This window comes from Triticum urartu, chromosome 4, assembly GCF_003073215.2.
Source record: "Triticum urartu cultivar G1812 chromosome 4, Tu2.1, whole genome shotgun sequence".
Classification (NCBI taxonomy): Eukaryota; Viridiplantae; Streptophyta; class Magnoliopsida; order Poales; family Poaceae; genus Triticum; species Triticum urartu.
The window spans coordinates 207,511,278-207,517,626 of record NC_053025.1 but is presented as its reverse complement, the minus strand read 5'-3'; positions in this window follow the sequence as shown (position 1 = coordinate 207,517,626).

The following is a 6,349-nucleotide window of genomic DNA, read 5'->3' as shown; positions in this document are numbered from 1 at the left end:
GCGCCACCGGACATGTCCGCGCCGCATCGGACATGTCCACCCCCGCCGTCCACCTCGCTCCGACGAATCACATCATGCCACGTCGCCCCGCCGCCGCTCCCCTCCACTCAGGCGTCGCCACCTCGCCTCCCGCCGCCCTCTCTCTCTCCTCAGCCCCGTCGCCGGCCCGCGCGGCCCGGATCGGGCCCGCGGGGCCCATCTACTCGCGCCGCCGCCCGGAGGCAGCTCCGCCCGAGCCGCGCCCAAGCCGCCGCGAGCCGCCTCCGTCGCTGCGGGTCGCCGCCGCCCCACCACCACCGCCCTTCGCCGGCGAGCCGTGCAGCCGCGCCGCCCCTCGCCGCCGGGCCTCGTCGCCTGCCTCTTGCCTCGAGTGCCGCGCCACCGCGCCACCTCGACATCTCCGCCGGCTGCCTCGCTCCTTCTCCGGCCGCGGGACCGCGCCGCCCCATCGCCGAAACGCCTTGCCGTCAACCTCGCCGGAGACCACGCCTCGCCGGAGTTCTTCTCCCGTCAGATCCGGAGAGGATGGATCAGATCCACCAAGTCCACCAACCAAACGCGCGCCCTCGTCCCAGATCCACCCCGTCCCGGAACCGCTCCGTCCTGCTTTGACTTTTCGCGGAGGTAAAATTTCACTAAGTCCCCGAAGTTTCTAGATTCATATGCCCATGTTCATTGCATCATAAATCCGCATCCGTAGCTCCGATTCGTGCGTATAGCATATCAAAATGTTCGTCTCGACGAGTACATCATTTCATCTCATTGCATCATTTTCATTTGAGCTCATCTCGAGGCCCGAAATTCTGTTGGAAGAGGGCTATGTGATGAATATGTCAGATCTGTTTCAGCAAATGGCCTTTTGTCATTTTTGCCATGATTAATGTGTGCATGCTATGATCCTGAGCTCTACATGTGTTTTGTTATATGCCATGCCATCTTTACATGGGTGTATGCCATGTATTTTTGTGATCTTTGTGGTGACTAGCACAAGCATGCAAAGTAGCTTACTCGTTGATGCTGATTTCAGGGACTTGGAATTTCACTAAGTCCTTGTCCTGTTATTGTTTTTTATGCCATATGTTCATGTTGTTTCCTAGTGATCCGTGCCTCTTTTGAGGATGACGAGTAAGGATGTTTTGTTAATATTATGGTGCTCTATCCATCCATGTCTTTGTTTGCAATTATGGAACACCCTAGCTTGAGTCAATCGAGCTCTACTTTTGCTATAAAATGTTCTTGGCAGATTGTTAACATGTTTAACAATTTTGCCAAGCTTGTTGTTGTTCATCCTGCATGCTTTGTTGTTGTTCTTGCCATGTCTAGTTTCTATGCCATGTCTTCTTGATGGGTGTATGCTTAGTTTGTCATGCAATGCCTCGTAGTGAGTGCATCGAGCTCGTAAAAATGCCTACTCGTTAACTGTTTTGCGTGCTCCAGTTTTTCACTAAGTCTGAATCTGTTTATGTTTTTGCCATGTTCACATGCTTGCAATTGTATTTTATGATCCCTTTTGGCTCAAGGTCACTAAGGGACTTTTGTTATATGCTTAGAGTAGCTTCATGCAATGCCTTACTTTGCCATGATATGTTCCTGTAGCATGTAGTTTTCATGCTCTAAAGTTTGCTTCCTGATGATAAATTCCTGACATGCTGTTAATTTCACTAAGTCTGAAACCTGTTATCATTTGCACTTTTTCCATGCTTGTTTGAACCTGCTATTGATTGAATTAGCCGTAGCTCAGTGTTCATCTTTTGTCAAGCATCTTGAGTGGATCCCTGCCATGTATTTTGTTGCCATGTTTGAGTGCAGTAGCTTATTTTCCTTGATGCATTTAGATGGCCACTTGCTGTTTATCGCAGACCAGTGCCATATTTGTTTTGCTTGCCATTTCCAAACCGTGCCTCCGATTCCGGTGATCTTTATATTGATTTCGACCTAAATCACCTCACCTTTGAAGTGGCACTCTTGGATTTCCAAGTTGAAGCCAGGTTCAATCATTCCTTTCCAAATCATGCATATGCATCACATACCGCATCCCGCATATCATACCATGTTCATGTGTTGGTTGTTTACTATGTTGTGTGCTTATTTCCGGTGTTGCCTCTTCGGGTTGGTTCCGATAACGTCGCGTTTGTGAGGAACTATTCGACTACGTCCGTTTGTCTTCTTCATGGACTCGTTCTTCCTCCTTGCGGGATTTCAGGCAAGATGACCATACCCTCGAAATCACTTCTATCTTTGCTTGCTAGATGCTCGCTCTTTTGCTATGCCTATGCTGCGATACCTACCACTTGCTATATCATGCCTCCCCTATTGTTAAGCCAAGCCTCTAACCCACCTTGTCCTAGCAAACCGTTGTTTGGCCGTGTTACCGCTTTGCTCAGCCCCTCTTATAGCGTTGTTAGTTGCAGGTGAAGATTGGAGCTTGTTCCATGTTTGGAACATGGATATTTTGTTGGGATATCACAATATCTCTTATTAATTAATGCATCTATATACTTGGTAAAGGGTGGAAGGCTCAGCCTTATGCCTGGTGTTTTGTTCCACTCTTGCCGCCCTAGTTTTCGTCATATCGGTGTTATGTTCCCGGATTTTGCGTTCCTTACACGGTTGGGTTATAATGGGAACCCCTTGACAGTTCGCCTTGAATAAAACTCCTCCAGAAAGGCCCACCATTGGTTTTACCATTCGCCACCTAGCCTTTTCTTTCCCTTGAGTCGGTCGGCTCAAGGTCATCTTTATTTAACCCCCCAGGCTAGTGCTTCTCTAAGTGTCGGTCCAACTGAGCGATGTCCGGAGCTACCAGGGGAAACTCTGGGCTGGCCCACTCGACGTTTGGCTCATTCGGTGTGCCCTGAGAACGAGATATGTGCAGCTCCTATCGGGATTTGTCGGCACATCTGGGTGGCTTTGCTGGTCTTGTTTTACCATTGTCGAGGATGCCTTGTAACCGGGATGCTGAGTCTGATCGGATTGTCTTGGGAGAAGGAATATCCTTCGTTGACCGTGAGAGCTTGTGATGGGCTAAGTTGGGACACCCCTGAAGGATTTGATCTTTCGAAAGCCGTGCCCGCGGTTATGGGAAGATGGAATTTGTTAATGACCGGTTGTAGAAAACCTGAAGTTGATCTTAATTAAAATACACCAACCACGTGTGTAACCGTGATGGTCTCTTCTCGGCAGAGTCCGGGAAGTGAACACGATGTTGGAGTAATGCTTGACGTAGATTGTTCTAGGATCACTTCTTGATCATAGATTTCTCGAACGTGCTTTGCCTTCTCTTCTCGCTCTCATTTGCGTATGTTAGCCACCATATATGCTAGTCGCTTGCTGCAGCTCCACCTCATACCTTTTACCTTACCCATAAGCTTAAATAGTCTTGATCGCGAGGGTGTGAGATTGCTGAGTCCCCGTGACTCACAGATACTTCCAAAAACCAGCTTGCAGGTGCCGATGAGACCGTGCAGGTGACGCAACCAAGCTCAAGGAGGAGCTCGATGGAGATCTTGTCCTTCGTGTTGTTCCTTCCTAGTCGATCAGTAGTGGAGCCCAGTTGGGGTCGATCGGGGATCTGTGTAGCATTTTGGGCAGTCTTCTTTTATTTTGGTTCCGTAGTCAGACCTTGACTGTATCTGGTTGATGTAATGCTTTATTCATGTAATTGGGTGAAGTGGCGATTGTAAGCCAACTATGTATCTCTTTCCCTTATGTATTACATGGGTTGTGTGAATATTACCTCACTTGCGACATTGCTTTCAATGCGGTTATGCCTCTAAGTCGTGCTTCGACACGTGGGAGATATAGCCGCATCGAGGGCGTTACATGAATGTTCTTCTGCTAACAGTTTTCATACAAGTGAGACATTAAGGCAAATGCAGAAATGTAGTTCAAATTGTGATGTGATATCATAGACAGTACCTTACGCCGCAGCCGAGACCAATGTGTAACAATATTATTCCAGTCACCGTCGGATAAATGTAGCACCGAAGACTTTACAGAAATTTTGTTCAGAGGCTTGCCATCGAAGTGCGCTTGCCTCAGGTAGGAACGATACTTCATCAATGAGTGCTTGAAAAGCGCAACCAACCCTTGCTCGTCATCACAATCCAGTTTGCGCCTCGCCTATTTAAAAGAATGAAATCTTGTGTCTTCTGTCAGCAGAAACATATGCAGTAATGACCATGAATAACATTAGTACATTACTTATGCCTAAGTTGCGGAGGAAGACTGGAAATTGTTCTGTGTCTGCGGTATAATCTTTCCATGAAGGAAAGATGCGCACAAAGTTCCTGACAACAACATAAGCTTCGTCTTCTAAACTGGGAAGAAATGGAACAGGGGTCCTATTTGCTGCAACTGGGGCTCTCTCTGGTTCGAAAAGGGATTTGGCAACTAGATTTGGTGTACTCTTTGCTGGAATGGGGGTTTTGCGTCGTACAGCTGGTGCTATGTCAACTGGCATAATCATACTGTTTGCTGCAGTTGGGGTCTGCTGAGTTGGGGCATCAGAAATGACTAGTGTAGTAGGGCTAGAGTCTGCTAGAGTTGGGGTATTTTGTGGGTCAGGTGATATTGCAACTACACCTAATGGGATATTTGATTTATCAGGTGCCACTACCTTTTCCAAATACTTTGCTTGTGCTCCTCCATGATCAGCAATCGCCCTCTTCCTTTTGAACGTCTGATACACAAGAACATCATTTGAATGGATAAATATGGTATGATGACAGATGGAATATGTACTGAAAATGGATAGGCAGGGCGTATTCACATACACGATGTGTAAACTAAGCTAATGGCAGTTCAACAAAGTAGAAGCAATGCAAAGCATCAGTTGCAAGATATGTGCGAGCAATGTAACCTTGGAAAGTTAGAGAAAGTACCTTGATGGGTGAATAAGATAGGGCATCTTCCTCTGACTCCTCCACTAGGGAGCTACATTGACTTAGGTCTCCCTCTAGCTCAGAATCACTGTTAGGATCATATTCTGAGCATGAATCTGTAGGTGGAGAGTGTTTGCATTGCATTGCATCCAGACTTGATTTCAGTCCCTTGATGCCAAGTTTGATAGCCATGGCATTGTTCTGCTTTATTCTTTTCATGCACGCAAGCTCATAATCATTATGATGCTGTTCAGAATCTGAGATTCATGAAAACATAAAAAGTAGTCAGATTATCTATGGAATGCATTGCGGTTTCAACTCGGAGAGTGTCTCCCTATAAACCCCTGCATATACAAAGTTCACCTCCCCAACCGTGCTGACCAGACCACACACAGAGATACACACCCGAGCGGCGAACATGCATTTTCGAAACTAATTTAGGAACATTTAGCTGACCAATTAAACAACTCTGTTTTAATAATATCAGATTCGTATTTGAACAACTAAGCTTGTTTAGCTTGATGGGTGGAGCAGTGTTATTATGACACGAAGCATGTATTCTGATCGTATAGTGATCATAAAAGGGGGAACCTCTAAGCATATATTTTTTAGCAAAAGAGGGTTTCCCCTCTGATTTCTATTAAAGAAACCACCACGGAACCAACATGATCAATTAAACCCTAAGGATGAACAATTAAACCGTATTATGGCTGTGCCATGGCAGATTTGAAGCTGCAAACCAGAGAAATGATATTTAGCATCCATTGTTTGCTTTGAACTAAGAACTAAATTCTAAGAGCTGAAAAGAAAGTAGAGTAACCAAGTTAAGATCTATTTTCTGGTTGAGATCAAAAAGTTGAGGAGATATGAAGTACCACTTCTCTTGCGGCGCCGTGTAGGCATCGGGGGTGCGATGGCTGCCGGTGGCGTTGAAGCAGATCCGCGACGGTAGACGGGTGCATCGGGGGATAAGTCCCGTTGCGGTGGAAGAGAAGGTCGTGTGAGCGGCCCTGGCAAAGAGGATGACGACGCCGATGAAGCGAGAGGACGCGATGCAAGGCTATTGGTCCATTGCCGTGGATGATAAACGTCCATCTCTAGCAGTGGACGACGCGGTCTTGGTAGGCGCTCCGACATGGTGGAGGACGGTGGCGATGGATGTGGTGGATACGGCAATGATGGATGGGGTGGCGGACGGAGGCTGGTGTGGGAATGGGGTGTTCTAGCGCGGACGGTGTATGAATGGGAAAATGGAGGGAGAGGTACGGGGAACCATGTTTTTGGGACGCGCCTGTCTGAAATATGGGAAAGTTACGAACTTATCCCCCATTTCAAATTTGGACGTCTCGTCAGTTGGGGATAGGACGGTAATCTCGCATCTCCCAAATATTTGCTGGTAACTATTTCGGGCGAGGAGAGGGTGTTTTGCCGCCCACGGTTGGCGCCCATGGTGTATGAACGGGGCT